Below are 18,896 nucleotides of genomic sequence, written 5' to 3'. Positions count from 1 at the left end.
ATATGGATGGTGACTTTTTACTCGTCGGTCCTGTCAGAAATCTTACTCACCTGAAGGATATTCTTAACATGTTGATTCTAACTTCAATAATCTCAGTAACCGATATTTTTCCTAATACACAACTGTTGGGTAAACCGCATGAAATAAAAATAAAAGATGTAGAAGACGAGTTATCGGCCATAATCGATTGGATTGTGGTAAGCGAGTGTAATATTTGTATTTTTTTAAATTACACATTGAAAAAACTAAACGATAAAATCGTCGTAAAGACTAAAGGAATGTTGAAAGATTACAAGAACGTGGTGTTTTGTATGTAAAAAAATTATCGAATCTGTAATGGTGAACAAAAGACTTTTTCCGAATTGATTAACGATTTGAGAAGAATCGGTCCGCGCGTGTGAAAATACTGTTTTATGATTCTTGTCACCCATTCTGTTCACCCTGATGTATGTCATACAATTCATTGTGAAATATTCGACTATTGCTGACGCGTGTTTCCCGAATACTTGTATACCACTTGAATTCTATACCACTAGACCAACTCGGTGGGTTTATAATAGGCATCCTGGGAAGAGTTTTCACTATTTAAAAAAGAAAATCTCAAGGCGCGTCGTTACATACCTCACGGGTGGTGTGGAAATTGTAACATATTTTTTATAATATTTTTAAATGAATAATTTATAAGATGATTGTTAAACTGTTTTATTTTGTGCAATTCGCTACCGGATCTGTCGTTTCCTGTTGATAAGCGTTTGAGGCAATGAGTTTTGTGAGTAATCACCAAACTTCCTTGCACAAAGTAAGGGAAGTATTGTGAAAATTTTCTGTTTTCAGATTTCAAAGGAAATATCCATTTTGACCATCCCTGAATCCATTTTGACTAGTACCGGCGTCACGTCTGTACGTACGTATTTCTCATAACTTGAAAACGATTACCCGTAGGATGTTGAAATTTGGATTTAGGAGCGTTCTAACATCTAGTTGTGACCTTTCCTATTGACTGCAATCGTCTGAACCAAAAGTGTCCAAAAATCCCAAAATTCAAACAAATTTGGATTTTGAACTTTTTCATAATTTATAAAAATCCTCTTAAAAAGATTTTCAACATGTATATACCTGGTACTTGTTTTCATTGGTTCCAGAGTAATAGGCTAATGAAATATTTGGATCTATAAGGGGAAGGCACATCGGTTCGAATCAGACTTCATCTCCTTCTTTTCTTAACCCTCTTCTTTTATTTAAATTTATTGATTTATTAATAATTATTTACCCGGAATTATTAAAAAAAAAAAAAAAAATTACTACAAATAATTATTTTCAATTGCAATTAAAAAAAAAAATGAAAGAAATCAGAAGTAAGTGAAATAAAATTTTACGTACTTTTAAAAATGTGTACATGTAATTTAATAGGCATATTATTACATAATTTTATATAATATAATAGATTTGGTGAAACATCTGATTATTTAATATTAATTGAAAATTGTAATTTTTATATGTATTATTTTTGTATTTCCTAGTTTAATTTCTGTTTAATTTTATTTAACTATTTAGAATTTGTGTTTGCTTTTATCTACATTACAGTTAACTACAGAGTGACTGAACAGTAGACCCTCACGAGAACACTATATACAATGTGGAATACATGTCCGATCGTTAATAAATTGCAAAAAGTCCTTATCTTTTAGTTCATTACTCTTCTGATATTGTCGAACAATTTTCTCCCTAAGTTGGAGTTGATTATCATTTCGTTTGTTTGTTTTTTGTTGCCAATCATTTAGTCGATAGTTGGTTTGATATAATTCTTCTGATCTTAATTTATGTACATGTTCTGTAGTTTTCAAATTTTCTATCTGTTTAGATTCATCATCCTATCTTAATCTTTTAATTCCTTCCTTGGTCGTAACGTTTTCTTTCACTTTACATTTATCGTCTCCTCTTAACGGTTTTTTCTGCTCTTGTTCTTAACATTTTCTTTCTCTTCATAGTCATCTTCTTGTCGTTTTTTGTGATATATTTCTTCATGTTGTCTTTATTTTTCCTTTATGATTATTTCTTGTTAATTTTTGTTTATTCATTAAATAATCCAGTAATAAAAACGGCATATATTACACTGTAAGGTCGAAATTAACATTGGTAACCAGTATACAGGAGTTAACTGAACGGAATAATTTAGTTGTTATTAACCTTTATATATACGACACAACAAAAACCTGAAACTTTTGTTAATCAGCGACTCACGAAGTTACAAATAATACTGATGTAGTAATACGACTAATAAAGGCACTTTTATTCTAGCCCAATTTCATGTAAGATTGTTGAATTTATAAATGTATAAATATTCCATGTTAATAACAGCTGATATTTCAGCAATTGTGTAACTAACTGTCCACTTTATTAAAGAATTAGAGGATTGTATCTTATTTTCAAATGACATAAGTTTAAATGAAGCGCAGCAAGACATGTGTATACGTAATTTAATAGGCGTAAAAGGAATCATATAATGTACACATCAGATTATTTCCGTGTTAAAATCGAAATACAGACGGACGACTACATGGTTGGAGAAAAATCTTCAAAAAATCGATTGGGATTATGATAAGACTGTGTACAGTAAAGTTATGTAGACATTGTGATCGCGATTCACTAAAAGTAAACACCAAAAACTGGAGTAAGATGAATTCTTGCGTAAATTTCATAATGATGATAACGGAGAACGTTCCAAAAACGAAGTTCGAATTAAGCAGGCGAGCGGGTGTAACTGAAATGAAATTAATATCAAACACAGCCCCACACGAGCCCGAACACACAAACAAACAAACAAAATATCATTAATTTACACAAACACGCAGGAATCTAGTAGAACAGCGTCATATATATATATATATATATATATATATTTTTTTTTTAAATTTATTTATTTTTATTAAATTCTCTCTCCTACTCTAACTCTTTCTTAGTTTGATGTAATTTTAAATAACATCCTTCTTTTAATATTCAGGCAATTATTATGAATTATGAATTTTTCTTCTACTAGTACTAGTGTGTATACACGTGTACATGTTACACAACACTTGGGAATGTAACCTGTTCAAGAAGTTCGTTACAACTTCGCCGGTAAGATTTCGCAGAACTGGACGGCGTGGCGAAGTCAACAAATTATATTTATAGTTCTAAACATGACCTATAATTGAAATGAAAATAGGGAAAAATTTTTTTTAAATATGCATGAAAACATTATATTTCAGTTCAATCTTTGCAATGAAAAAATACTTTTAAAAAATACCTGGAATTTTATTAGACAACGTTTTTTCTTCCATTTGATGAACCGCGGGACTTGAATATATCTTTTATTCGTCAAAAACTTGGGTTTACAAATCGCGCCGATAGGTAGCAGTACTTAATGACGCCTTTTATTTCACATATTTCCAAAGTAAAAAGCAACAATGGAATAAAGAATATAATAAAAAAGATTGAATATTATTGTATAAAACTAAGAAAAATCGAAAGATGTATATGAAATATTGAAAATATCTTTATAATATGTTGAATGTAAGGAATACTTACAATATTGTAATTAAAGCAAATCAAATACGTAAAAAATTTATAGCTTTGGTAATTTTTTTAAAATACTTACTTATCTTTTAAATGAATTTCTTCAATGTATGCTACTATTTTACAATATTTTATTCCTTAAAATGAATTATCCATCTCCATCTAGCTCAAGAAAATTACTTTACCGACTGTTTCCTTGTTGAGAATGTTAATGTAATCATACTCTTCAAACAAACCACCAAGACAAACATGTCGTTTGTTTTGTGTTTTTTTATTTAAAAATTGATTATTATCTGTGAGATAATAATCATTCATAAACATTATTATGTTGTGCATTCAACTGTAACTGTGATGACTCTACAATTATTAGGTATCAATTAGAAAAATAATTATTTCTGTAAATTTATGAATATTTAGTAATATTATAATACAAAAATATTTAAAAATAAATAAATAACAATAATTATATTAATGATACTAATAAAAATAATAATAAGACCTAGCCATCCCATCAAGTAAAACCATCAACACTAAACACAACGAGAAGCTGCAGAAATATACAGATCTTGCTTTTGAAATTAAAGCAATGTGAATCAAAAAGAAGTTTATATAATCCCAATAATTATATCTGCAAACGGAATAATACCATCTACTTCGCACAACAGTCTTGAAAATCTTAGCATCCTGTGGAAGACCCACGCGCTAATGCAAAAGAGCGTGATAATTGACACCTATCAGGTTGTCCGGAATTAGTCAACAATAGCAAGCTGAATCTCGTTGATATAAGTTGCTCCGAGTTTAAGGAATATCACCGGCAAAAGTAAAAGCTGTGTGAGTGTGGTATAATAATAATAAAAGGAAATTATTTTGTTTAATTTTATTACAAAGGAAAATTTAGGCTAATATTTTCATTTCGTAATGGTAAAATTAAATAAAATAATTATTAATTAACTTATTAATTTAAATATATAATATTTTTTTAATTATTAAAAAAAAATTATTTTTACAGGAAAATAAATGTAATCAGCAGAGGAATCCAAGGCATTTCGTTAGCGTTAAAGTGTGGAATTTGCTTGTATGCATGTTCTTCTATATATTACATCATTAAGGTTTGTAAAAATTATATAATTAAAATATATTTAATTCACTGGTTATCCTAGTGGTAAAACTTATCGTAGATCAGCTGATTTAGGAGTTAAGAGTTCTAAAATTCAAATCCTAACATAGGCAGTTAGTTGCTTTTATTGGGATTTGAATACTAGATCGTGAAAGCCGGTGTTCTTTGGTAGTTGGGATTCAATTAACCACGTGCCTCAGGAACAGTCGGCTTGAGTCTGTTCAAGATTACATGTTTACCGGTACATTCACAAAGATATTGATTAGTCGCTAATATCTATAAATAATGGTGCAACTATAAATAAAAACAATTAAAAAAGATATAAATATATATACTTTTTTAATTATATGAAAATATAAGATAAAAATGTTTATATAGTGCGCGCGCGTGTGTGTGGTGTGAGCACGCACGCTCTAAACTGAAAAATTTATCTTTTCAGAAATTAGAATTGATACGCATGGTAAAGATGATCGATTCCAAATGTATTTTTTAAAGTTTAAAAAGCTTAGTTGAAGAAAAGAGTGGGAGTAGTTTTAAAGGACTGTCTTTGACATCCAGTCGCGTTATATATATCTCCTTCATTGTACTATTACACATTTAAAACCTATTACGAATCTAAAACGTATTTACGAGTTTTAAAATGAAAGTGTAATAATTTTTATATGAAGCCTTAAATATTTACCACGAATTAATATGATATAATTTCTATATATACCAACCGATATATGTCATGAAGCTTACACACACATATATATATATATATATATATAATTACATACAAACATTTCTTTTAAAATGTAAACTAAATAAAGTATTATTTCATTAATAACTTCAGATATTTTTTCACATTTTATTATTATTCAATTATTATTTTGGTAAAAATTGTTTTACAATGAGAGGTTAAAAATTAATTAATAAATATATTACACTAAAATAATGTTACAAAAAAAGAAGGTGATGAAGTCTGATTCGAACCATTGTCCCTTCCCTTTGTAAGATCCAAATATTTGATTAATTAAAATTTTATTTGGCTATAACTGGAACCAATGACAATAAGTAACACTTATTACACATCGTTGAAAAGGTCTCAATAAGGGCTTATTACTGTAGTTTGTAGACAAAAATCTAAATTGTTTGGATTTTCGGCTTTTTTGGATACTTTTGGTTCAGTCGATTGCAATCAAACAGGGAGGTGCATAACTAGATGTTACCAAAATTCTAAATCCAAAATTTCAACATCCAACAGCTAATTGGCTAACGGTTTTGAGTTATGCAAGAAGATACATTCGTAGATACGTACAGACATCACGCCGAAACTAGTGAAAATGGATTCAGGAATGGTCAAAAGGGATATATTCATTAAAATCTGAAAACCGAAATTATCCGCGCGATCACAATACTTCCTTAACTTTGTACAAGAAAGTATACAACGCATACCCAATTTTTTACATTTACCAAACTTTTCTTCTTCCAGCGTAGTTCAAGATCTTAAAAGCCAGGAAAGACCAAATTCTGTTTAACATGTACTCTTATGTATGTGTTACTTAATTTTGCGTATTTGAGGGATGACTAGAAGTTTTATCAGTGGATTTTGTTTCTCTTTTGTTGCGATTTGGTGTGACATTCGGAGGAAGCTGTAATGTATTTATTTTACAGAAAAAAAAAACATTAAGTATTATCATTGAAACAAAAAATTTGATTATGATAATAAGTTAAAATAGATTGTATCTTATAATTTTTGTCTTCTGATAATTTTTGAGAAAAAATTGCACTTTTGAATAATAATAATAATAATAATAATAATAAGAATTATTATTATTATTTTTCAAAAGCCAAATAGAAAACAGAAATTTTTAATATAAATTTTGTGAAATGATTTATAACTCTAGAGCTATGATGCCAGGAAATTAAAAATTTAATGGATTAATTAACGTACATTAATTATAATATTAATATAATATTTCATGTTTTAATCATTTTAATGTTCAGACACTCCGAAAGTACTTTCCAAAACACAGGCCAACATACAAACACACACCCTTCAGGAATTTTCCTTGTGTTTTTTCAAGTATCACTATTTTTCCACAATAATAAGATTAAATAAACAATACCAGGAAAAATGAAAAACTTTTTGTCAGCTTATATTAACTAAAAGTGAAAAGAGTAATTTTTTTAATTTTAAAAAGTTTATGAGTTAACAAAGCTGAAAATGAAGAAATTGGAACAAAAATTAAAGTAAAAAATTCCAAGGAAAATCCTTAAGGTAAATAGCCAGAGTTGTTTATTTATTTATTTAATTATTACAACTAAATTTTATTAATTTTTCCTATTCTGCTATAATTTTATATTATTATCAATACCTCGCCATTCCTGGTGAAGTGATAGCGTTGTTTTCTAACACGCGTGGATCTGAATTCATATTCTAACCAAGAACGCTAGCTTCTTGACAAGGCAAAGAACGAATTATTAACCTTTTCATGAAAAGTAATTATTTGTTTTTTTTTTAGATAGACAGCATGGCATCAAAATTTGCAGAAGCCGGTTTTTGTGGTTTTGCTTTTTATATATTATACGTATTGGATGTTAGAGGTGAACGGGTAATTACTGAGGTATAGAAAATTAAAAATAATCGTTTTATATGTATAAGTTTAGTTTAAATCAGATTTCTCTGGCAAAAACATATTACAACCCCTCATAAAAATATGTTAATACAGCCAAAACGATTATCAAAGAAAACGATGACAGACAAAAACTGAGATTTAATTTTTTTGTACAAAATCTCGCCCATATATAGAAACAAAGTGATAGACTGATGTAATGGAATTGCGTAAATATAAAAAGTGAAAGTTGAGTCCAGAAAGGTCCTAAAAGTAAATATTTAAAAAGTAAAAATTTGTTACCCCACTCTTTGGAAGAATTGAGTAAGATAAAACACAATCAGAAAATATTTCAGCTACTCAGCAGGCATTAAATTTTATGAAAAACATTAATTACATACTCTTTAATCAAAATTAAAGTAATAATGTTAAAAAAAGACAATGGAGTCGTTTATCCCATGGAGGAATTTCATTTTCGTAGGATAATTCTTTATTGAACGTATGTATGATACTATTTAAACCTTACGAGTGTAACTCACTCAAATTCAGAGAACCTTAATTAAATTAATTTCATAAATTACCGTACATAAAATTTTTATATAGTGTTTCCTTACTTTTAACACGTTTCCGAACTGTTCTTCATCTTCCGACAATCATTCACAGGAGATCGCAACACGTCAAGATGAAATGAAAAATGAACACACACCTATACACACAAAGTCATAACACCTAAAACCACGTACAAACGCATCGAGTACGTGGTTTTACGCGTTGTTGATTGTATTTTAACTTGTTATTTGATATGATAACGACCTCCAGTGAGTGATTTTCTAAATAAGGAGCCAAATTCCGAAACTCGGTACAAATGTAGGTATGTACCATTTTGAAAGTGAATATAGAGGTTCATAAATTTATTAAATTAATTGATCGAAGAAGAATCTCGTTCTTTGACCGATCTTAAATCATTGCATGACCTAATGGCAATATAACATAGCAGCATGAGCTGGTACTGCAACTTGCTAACGTATTAACAACTTGGAGAGTTTTTCTTCATTTTTCATTTTTCTGTCTTGCCTTTGTAAATTTTGTGCAACATTAATTTTAAGTTGGCTCTTAATTCGTTTGGAACGCTTTAATCAAATTACAAGCATCAATAATTAAATTAATTTAATCCTACTACTCTATAACTACCCGATTAAATTTTTTGGTTAACTTTAAGAGACATAACTTCAACCACTTTTCATTTCTTAATTAAGTAAATGGCACAATCTCCTCGGCCATAAAAAATTCAATTTCTTCTCGTAACTAAATAAAAAACCTCTTAAACAATTTCCACAATTCGACCATCTAACATAGGTAAAATAGACGATGTAAATAAGGTATGTCTTACTGAAGAGCGTGTGAATTAATATAGTTCATGTTTTTACAACTTGCACAATTGGGCTCAAAGATAATACGTGAGCGCATACATTTGTTTAATGCTTCTAGTAAATATCTGATTTTTTAATTTTATGAAGCACGTCCTGTTGGTATAAATATATAAATTACTTATATAATAGTTTCTACTTACATACAATCCTTAATAGTAATATTCGAGAGCTTTTGGATTATTAATCCATCCTCAAGAACAACGATGTGTTGTACATTATAAAATTATTTACTTTACATATCGCTATTGTTATATTTAATTTTTTATAAAAATTCAATTTAGTATAATTAATGATATGTGAAGTAAATAATTATAATGTATAACACATCATTGTCCCTGAGGATGAATTAATAATCTGAGAGCGCCCGAAAAATACTATTAAAGATTATTAGTAAGTGGAAAGTATAATATAAACAATCCCTGGTTTTGTTAAGTTTTGCTCGTTGTCATCCTGAACCGCATAGGAAAAAACCCCTTCCTATGACGATCCAGATCTTCATACCACCCCATTCGTTCCTAGTCCTGATGTTCTTTACAGAGGTCGTATTTTAGACACTCTAAACCTGATAATATATCACCGGCATCAGTTTGACTTCTGCCACCATTGCCAATGCTTCGGCCAACATTCCATCACTGTTTTTAACGAACTTTCTATCACCTTCGTACGGCTTCTTCCGTACGAAAATAGAAAAATACTATTTTCGCACAAAGAAACAAAAGTATTAATCGCAATAATGGTAATCCAATTCACTACAATTTCTTTTGATTTAGTTGAAAATCAAGAAAAAAATTCACATATTGAACTGCTCTTTGACAATCAAATTTACAGCCCTTGGTTATAGCCGGCGCTCCTTCTGTATATTTTGTCTTTGTATATTTTTACAATATACAAATACATATACTTTGTATATTTTTTCTCTCTTTTCAAAAGAAAAATAATAATTAAAAAAATTATTTATTATAATAACAACAATTATATTTAAACGAAAACAATTTTATTTTAATTTTAATTTAATTCTTTTTACAGTGGGAGAACTTAAGAAATACATTGTACGAATGCAGTTGGATAAGTAAAACTGATTGGTTTAAAAAAGCGCTACTAATTATAATGACACGCAATAACAAACCGATTGAAATAAAACCTTTCGGTTTAATGGTTCTAAATTTAAGAAATTTCGCTGCGGTAAGATTTTTATTTATAAAATAACTTATTATTCCGATACATACATAAGAAACATTTTATACATCAGCTTAGGAATGGGGAAACATACTATTCTAAGGATAAAAAACCCTTTTTGGCATGGATAGATCAAGAAAAATCATCGTAGAAATCCTCGATTACAGCATTGCAAGACAAACAATTATTTATTTAAAATATAAAATATGACTAAAATAAAATCCCAAAATTTAAAAAGCGTCAATGAACATTTTTTTTCTCTGTGAGGTGTAAAAATGGAATCTGTGAAGCGTATGAAAAACGTCATGCCTGACCAGGATTGGAACCTTCGACTTGATATTGAAAAGCCGAGACGCTATCACTCCGCCATGAAAAACGGCAATTTTTAAACATAAATATGCTCATGTTTAATAGGATGCGAAAAATTAAGGATTTCTTTCAATTGGTATTATTTAAATGTCCTATGGCAGAGTAATATATTTTTCATAAAGAAAAATCGTTTAATTGAATTTAAATAAATCGGTGGAAACACTTTTTTAAATCCATCGTTCATAAAATATCAAGTATTTTGTTTACACATGTTTTGGTAAAGTCGGAAATTATTATATTTAAAAAAAGTAACTATTTTTTTTTTTGGCAAAATTGTGAATTCAGAAATATAGATCTATGTACGGTTTTGTTCTCGTACAAATGATGATTAAGTCACTGGTATTGAATTCACTGGAAAACTGGTATTGAATGTGTTACAAAACGAAGGGAATCCATTTTCTTATAGTCATGATTCCTTCTACATTTACATTTATGGACTCCCTTTTTTCTAAACTGAAGACGCTGATAATCAGCAATTCAAAAATAAATTCACGGACTAACAGCCACAGTTAATCTAATCCAACGACATTGCGAAAATATGTGTTTTTCGTATTTTCCCGTTCTTTTATTAAATTATTCCATTAAACCACTTAAATTTTCTAAAAACATTGAAACTAATTTTAATTAAAATAAATAAATAATTTTTTTACAATTTAATTTACTTTTTAACGGTTTATTGAACATCACGTACATAAGGTTTTATTCTATTCTTTTAAAATTACAGGTAAATGTATTAATATTGATCTCCCATCTCCACGGTAGCATCTCGGCTTTTCTTCCGGAGGCCCCGATATCGAATCCAGGTCAGCCATTGATTTTTCATACGCTACAATTTCTCCGTTTCCATATTCACACGCAATTAATTTCGAATTTATGTTGTGAATTAATCATCACAAAAAAAAATAGCTTTTTAAACTTCAATCAAGAGAGTTTCTATTTTGAAAGGAAATATCGATCCAAGTACAATATGAAACAAAATATTAATCAACTGTAAATCAGCTTATAATTAAAATAAAAAATAACTATTATGAAAACAAAGACCTTTGTAGTAAGGAAGAAAAAGGAAGTTAAAATATTTCAGTTAATTTATTTTAGCAATACACTTAAATTTTGTAGCGTTTTCATCACACTTTAAGGAAGAACTTTCAAAAATAAATATTTTAATTGTTTTCAAATAAAATATTTCTGGGCCGTTCTACACGCTCAATATAACAGTACAGTAGATTTCTCTATAACAATAAGATACAACAGTAAATTCTATTACTCTTGCAAATAAAAAAAAACCTACGGAAATGGTTGCGCGGGGATATATGAATGAATGCAAGTATTAATCGTACAGTAGAGTGGAAAGTAAGGGTACTAATCAAAGCCTGTTCTTTAAATCAATTCCCATCCTCCGCATCAACAAAGCTTTTTAAACGTTAACGAGTAATACATTATAAAAAAATAATAAATCGATAGATATAAACAGTAAAGATTATGAAAACCAACATCGTGATAGATAATTCTCAATTCATTGGAAATTATTAACATTTTAATTAAAATGTAAATTACATAGAATTTTAATTAAATATGGTGACCTTTAAAACACTTTTTAATTAGTTACAAAATTGGAAAAATGTAATGTAATAAATGCTCCTACGTAGAAACGATCTAATTTTTCCCACTATAAGGCCATCAGACTCTTAAGTAACCGTAAAGAGAGGGGATAACCAAAAAATATTCAAAATAAATTTTAAACGGTATGGTTATGAAATATCAGTATTTAAAACCGATTAAAATAAAGAAATTTTATCAGAAAAAACTTTCAGTTACGACAGTCCTTAGTTAATTTTCAAAAATGGCCTAAAGTACCTATTAACTAACATACTCGACAGGGAATGCTTCAATTTTTGGATAATATGGGCACTTGAGAAATTAGTTATGAAAAAAATTAAATGACCGCCATTTTGGTTTGTGTTGTCATATCTCAACAGTTGAGAGTTAAAATGTTTCCCTTTAAAGTGATATATAACAATCTCCTTTCAATTTAATATTATTCATTTTTCCCTCACAGTGTACTTGGGGTGTAGTGATTTCATACCGAAACAGAACGATCGTTCCTAGTTAGTAGTATTTATTAAATTCCATTTATTTTATGTTTTGAATTGATATTTAAGAGTTCAAGAATTTTATTTGATATATAAATATATTTGTTTATTATAAACAGATATTTAAATTAAAATTTTGTCTTTTTTTTGTTTCAGTCAGTGAATTGTATTTATACATATTACAATATAATAAATAAATTTGAAAATAAATAATAAAAAAAATGTATTTTTATTTAATGATCCACGTTTTTAGTGATACACGTTTTTCAAATTGTCAATAGTAATGTCACACAGTAGAATTGCATGATTTTGGTCACGTGATTTGAACCATCTTGGATTTCCCGCACTCTTTTCTTGCTGTGCCAACCCATCTTAGATTTTCCCCCAATCATTCACCCTTGACCAATCAGAGTCAAATGCCCCTCTTCACTGGGTTCTACCACCACTTCTTCTTTGGTCCCCCCATCAACTGCAGTCATTTTTGATCTACCATTGATGTTAGCCAACTTGGATTTCCCTGTGGGAAAGTCCCTCTTCTCTCGCAGAGTTGCCAACTGGATTTCGTTTTCTGTTTTCGCACTTCAAGTAATATTATTCGAATATTTTAAATGTTGGTAGTATTGGGGAATCGTTAACTTTCGCTGTCACAGATTGCAGTGGCGATCACAGATATGCAGTAGAATTCATTAAATATTGTTTTTTAATTGTTGAGAAAAGTAATTTGTTCAAGTGCGTGTGTTAATAAAATATAGACGTACCTAGAGGATAATCCTGGTATTCATGGCCATTGCACTAGGAGGTCCTTCTGCATCAGGACGTGATTTTTGCGTGTATGTGCGTGTGCATACGTTAATGGAGCAGCATAGTTGTATACGGTACGAGTTTTAGCACGCGACAGAACAGTTGATCAACAAGTTAAATTAAGTAATTCAATATTAAAAAATAATTTTTAATTAAGTAAAACTAAGTAATTTGTGGCCTGCTGATTTTACTTCGATTTTTCTACAACACGTTATTTAAATAATTTAATTTAAAAAAAAAATCATCCAGAAATGACTACTATCGAACGGCCGTCGAGAATAGTTATCCATAATACTAAAGTATATTACTGGTATACATTTGTTAGAATTATTAAATTAAATTAAATAATAAATATTGTATTATAAAATCAATTTTAAATAAATACACTAATTAATTTAAGTGTGCCTTAAGTGCGTGTATAAACAAAATATTACAATAGTAATATTGGTACCAACCACCACACTCTCACGATTTATATACAGAATATATTCTTTAGTTAGAATTATTAAATAAAATAATAATAACTATTATAATAATTTCTGTGATGATTTCCAAAACTTACTTCATGCTGCAGCCAGATTGTAAATTATCATCCATCTATAGTCTTTTCGAGTTCAAAAGTACGGATGATTCACAACTACACCAAGAGCCACATGCTGCCTTCCCTTGTAGACTATGTCTGCAACATATCATTCACAATCTATCAACTCTAATTTGATATAATTTTTAAATATTCTAAGTATTCATAGCTAAGATGGTGAGAGGGATGAGAAATACTGATCAACTATTATCGCGGCAATGAAGTTAAAAGTTCGTACTGTAACACATCGTACAAATTCGATTTGCCTAGAGGTGTTTAATAAATTAATATTATTCTATTTACGCAGTGAAAATAATGTTGGAATGATTTTACCATAGTGTAGTACTTTTGCTATTTAGACACTGAAATCTTTCTATATATATATATATATATATATATATATATATATTCATCAACAGAAAAAATTGTTGTAATCTATTCTTAACCGCAGTGTAATTTGAAATTAATATTTAAATATATAATTATTTAACTTGTGCGTGAAGAATTAGATATTTTATTTGTGTTGTCTAAAAGCTTATATTCAAAAACAAACTACAAACCGTAATCAACTGCTGTATTACATATTTAATTACATATAAAAATAGATAATCTTTTTCATTTGTATGCACCTGAATGTTTATCTAAATGTCTTTCGTACTTAAATTAGAAGTACCATCAGAAGTAAATCACACTTTCTGAAACAGAACTAAACGCTAATGAAAATTTTCCTACATTTGATGTCGAGTACGACTTCAAGGAGAATATTGTCCCGAATATATAGGATAAATCGGTGTATATACTGAAAGTTTAAGAACAAATAACAATCGACATTATCGTCAAATTTTTAGACTAATAAAGAAAAAAAAATTTTCAGGTTTAAGTCCTCTCTGATAAAGGTACGTTAGTGGTCTTGAGAGTTTTTTGTCTTGAGAGTTTTTTGTCTTGAGACATTTGACTGGATTGATGCAGCTCCCCAAGATTCCATATCTAGTGCCAGTCGTTTCATTTCGGTATATCCCCTACATCCTACATCCCTAACAATTTGTTTTACATATTCCAAACGTTGCCTGCCTGCACAATTTCTCCCTTCTACCTGTCCTTCCAATATTAAAGCGACTGCAGCTGGTGTAGTTTCTCTTTTAGCGGGCGGCATTAAGCGGCAATCGGTAGAAGATTGACGACTTGGTGGGTTTCCCCAAGGACTTAGTGGCCGTTGATCCCTTTACACTGCTAAGTTCGATCAGCATGTCGCCGTCGAGTCCGCGGGTTCCGGCTCCCGAGGGAGTAGGTATTCCTACTCCCTCGTGATCAGGTGGGATTGCATATAAACCTGCGATTGCTTCGAGTTGTGCAGGGAAGGCGGTAGCTGGAACTGCACGAGGAGAGCACTTGTCTATTTTTGGCTAGTCATTTCTTACTTCTTCGGAGGTAAAAGGGTTATATTTATATGACGCGTACCCGCCTCATCGCGGCTGAAAGGTCGGAATGACTCCTAGTCGTCAGTCCCTGTAACAAACAAGGGAATACTCCTTAGTCCTGGTTCCGTTCTTCTCAGATCAAGGGCCGTATTCTGTGGTTTTCGAACTGATCCAGTAGCAGCCAAGAGGTACGAAATGTGACAGGGGAATTCAGAAGGTCTCCAGCTGCCCGTACTCGTTGCGGGCAGTGGTCACATCGTGGGTTCGCCCATCCAGATGGTAGGAGGAAGACAGCGAGAGTTAGTTGTCCACTTAGGTGAAACTAGGGTATCTCCGGCCATGGAAGGTGCAGGATTTCCCGAGGTTGATAGTAAGTCCAGGTGGAAGAGGATGCCTGACCCTTTACCGTTGACCTCCTCGACCTATAGCGGTTCAGAAATGGATATAGGGACACCCGCCCCGGTTAACCCTGAAGTGGAAGACTTTCTAAAAGCGAAGGGCAGACCAGGCAGTTCTGCCCCACTGGTTCAGGCAGCCCAGGGAGACCTGGACTACCTATTTAAATTCTTGAACCTTTCTAAGAGTGTTGGTTCGAGCTCGAACCAGACGATCCTTCCCAGGCTTCAGAAGATCCAAGAGGCCCTCTTTGCGGTAGCGGAAGGATTCGAGACGTTAGCTTCCCGGCCCAAAAGCTTCCCGCTGCCGGAACGGCGAACGAACGGCGGACTGAGTCCGCCGACGAACGCCGCCACTACACTTCATTTACACTCATACATATCATCCTCATTCATCCTCTGAAGAATTATCTAAACGGTAGTTACCGGAGGCTAAACAGGAAAAGAAAGCTTCCCGGCCCAAGGAAGTCAAAGTCGCTCCGAAAGTCGTGTTTCAGGCGTCAGCACAGCCCAGGCCGCTATGCTGCAAGCGGGAAGCCAGCAAGGTTGTGAAGAAACCGAACGTTCTCTTCATTAACAAGGCCGAAGGCTAGAAATTTACGAGCAAAGAACTCTGGCGTGATTTTCAGGTTGCCCTTCGCGACAACTGGAATGATCTCAAAATACGGAACATTAAGAGACCAGCAAAGGTCTTGTGGTGGTAGCTGATAATAAAGAGACAGTCTGTGTCATCACGGAGTCTCCGGCGGTTAAGAAAATTGAAGTTCCGGTTGACCCTAAAAGGATACATAGGCCCCGTGTCGCCATGTATGACATTGAGCGGAGTCTCTCCTACGAAGATGTCCTGGCTGTCATCAGAGAACAAAACCATCGACTTGGACTAGGCTACGTTCAAAAAAGTGTGTAGGTTGGTCTTCAAAACTGGTAAGCGTGACGCCCCACGGTATCACGAAGTCTTTGAACTGAGCGCTGGTCTCCACCAGAAATTTGTGTCAGAGAATAGGATTTATATTGATTTAGCATCCTGCTGCGTCAAGGAATACCTTGACGTGCAGCGTTGTTTCAAATGTTGCCGGTTCGGCCATAGGGCAAAATTCTGCAAGTACGTGTCAGTCTGCGCGCAATTTTGTGTGGAATGCCCCAAATGGGAGGACTGTCCGCAAAAGAAAGAGGTTCCATCTAGTATAAACTGCAGGCGGTTACGCAAACCTCATAGGTACTCAGTTAGTAGTAAGGAGTGCGGTAGTTCATGAGCGCAGTTGAGATTTACTTTCTAGATGGCTAGGTTCGGTCAACTAAATGCCAGGGTGGCTATGTACTCCAAGTTGAGCTAGGTGAAGTAGTCGAAAAACGGAGCCTCGATGTCGTTCTTCTACAGCACCCGTATGTGGTTACGGGTGAAGTTTCCCAGGTTGGAAAAGGTTTTTCGTTGGTGACAGCAAGTCCACTGTTCTGTGCAAGAAGTCGATAGATAGCGTCTTCATACAAACCAGGCTCTGCCATGCACCACATCGTTGTCAAACTTGCCATGAATGGTCTGGACTTGGTTGTTGTTAGTTCGTACTTTCAGTACAAGGATCCTATTGAACAGCATTTAGAAAGATGGGATAGAATTGTCAGGCTTGTAGTGAGTTGTGCGATTCTTATGTGTTGATGCGAATTCCAAATCGCCTCTTTGGCACAGTGGAATCACGGACGATGGCGGCGAACTCATAGAAGGTTTCATCGCGCAGCATAATATTGATGTCTTCAACGTGCTCGGCAAGCTGACTACTTTCACCGGTGCGGTCGAATTGTGGAGGGCCTTCCATGGTACTAACATTGATGTTACCGTTGGTAAGGATATTTCTGGTAGGATTTAGAACTGGTCGGTAATTGATGATTGCACGAGCGATCATCGGCTAATAGTTTTCGAGCTAGATAGCGGGTTGCGCGATGCCTATTGGAAAAACGTCCCTGTTCTACACGGGCGCTTCCTGCACAGGCAAGCGGATTGGGCTTGGTTTTCTAATATTCTTGCGGCCAGACTTCGAGTTTTCGTTCATAGGCTGGACGAGGTCCCATTGAATAACCTGGCAGAAACTTTCTCTTCTGCGGTAGTCAAAGCCGTTGACAAGTTAATCCCTAGGAGTACGGGTCGGGAGAGAGTTGCTGGATGGTGGACTCGAGACTTGATTGCGATGAAGCGGACTGTGGGAGAGCCGCAGGCTCAGGAGAGGCGCAAATCGTGCGGTTGACCCTGATCGACATTCAGCTCTGCTTGCGGACTATCGTTGGAAAAGGACCGAATATTTTCACAAAGTTATGGCTGTAAGCGTGGTTCCTGGCGCTCTTTTGTACAAGAACAAGGGAATAAAGAACCATAGGGTGTTGTTTATAGGGTCCTTTTACATAAGCGGAAAATATACATTCTTCTGTCGGCTCTCTCGACCCAGGATCGAGTAGTTATAGAAAACTCATACAGTCCTCATACTTCTAATGTACGATCTGCTTCCAGATGATACGGTGGTTGGTGAAACCTCGTATCATCAACGTGTTCTCAGGGATGTTCCAGGTTTTCACTCTGAGATTGTGTCTCCGGATATTACTGAGGCGGAAATCCGCCAGGTAATCTGTAGCCTGGCCAGAAAAAAAGCCCCCGGATTTGATTGTATCACGGTGGAGCTCCTTGTTCGCACGTTGCCAGTGATTCATGTCCTCTGAGTAGGGTGATCAATAAGTTGTTCTCTGTTGAGCATTTCCCAGCGTGTTGGAATCGTGGTGAATTGAAATTGCTCTTCAAAGGTGGCGACAATGACCCCACTGTGAGTTCTTCTTACCCGAAACTTACTGGAAGTATCCCGACACCAGTACAACATCGAACGTACCCCTCGTGACTTGCACAACGGTGAACAGCTTGTCAGAAAACTGGGGCATCCAGAAGACACCCAACGAGATCGAGCCAACCACGATCGCAGAGGGCGGCCGTCCCCTACGAGATTGAATAACATCAACCCCGTGGAAGCCGACCACCCTATCCCAGACTATGTACGGCTCCTGGATCAAGAGAACCTCGAGGTCGTATTTCTCAAGAATTCTCATGGCTTCATTGGTGGCTGCCCGGGAATGATCCAGGTTTAATTCCTCCAGGCGCAAGCGTTTAACAATGTAACGACTGTCCTTGAAAGCTTCCCCCAATTCAGGGTCGCCATACGCCGTATTGTTCACGATCTACGTCTGGGCTATGTCATGTGATCGGCCTTGTTTGCCCTCTACCCGGTGTCCATTATCAAAGCCTTTCACCAAGTCACAGGGAGTCACAGGCACTTTGCAGGCGCGGTCGTGGATACCGGTGTACTTTGGTGGTTGGCTTTCAATTAACCACACAT

General features: G+C 33.4%; 1 long non-coding RNA gene across 1 annotated transcript in view; it reads right to left on the bottom strand.

The window, feature by feature from the left end:
• Window positions 1-18,896, bottom strand: part of LOC142332915 (uncharacterized) — an 87,323-nt gene that overhangs the window by 38,440 nt on the left and 29,987 nt on the right. The window contains exon 2 of the long non-coding RNA XR_012758436.1: window positions 13,698-13,814. This is a non-coding gene — a long non-coding RNA (uncharacterized LOC142332915). The remainder of the gene's footprint in view (window positions 1-13,697; window positions 13,815-18,896) is intronic.

Source organism: Lycorma delicatula, chromosome 12 (genome assembly GCF_047948215.1).
Source record: "Lycorma delicatula isolate Av1 chromosome 12, ASM4794821v1, whole genome shotgun sequence".
Classification (NCBI taxonomy): Eukaryota; Metazoa; Arthropoda; class Insecta; order Hemiptera; family Fulgoridae; genus Lycorma; species Lycorma delicatula.
This window is presented reverse-complemented; position numbering and strand designations above follow the sequence as displayed.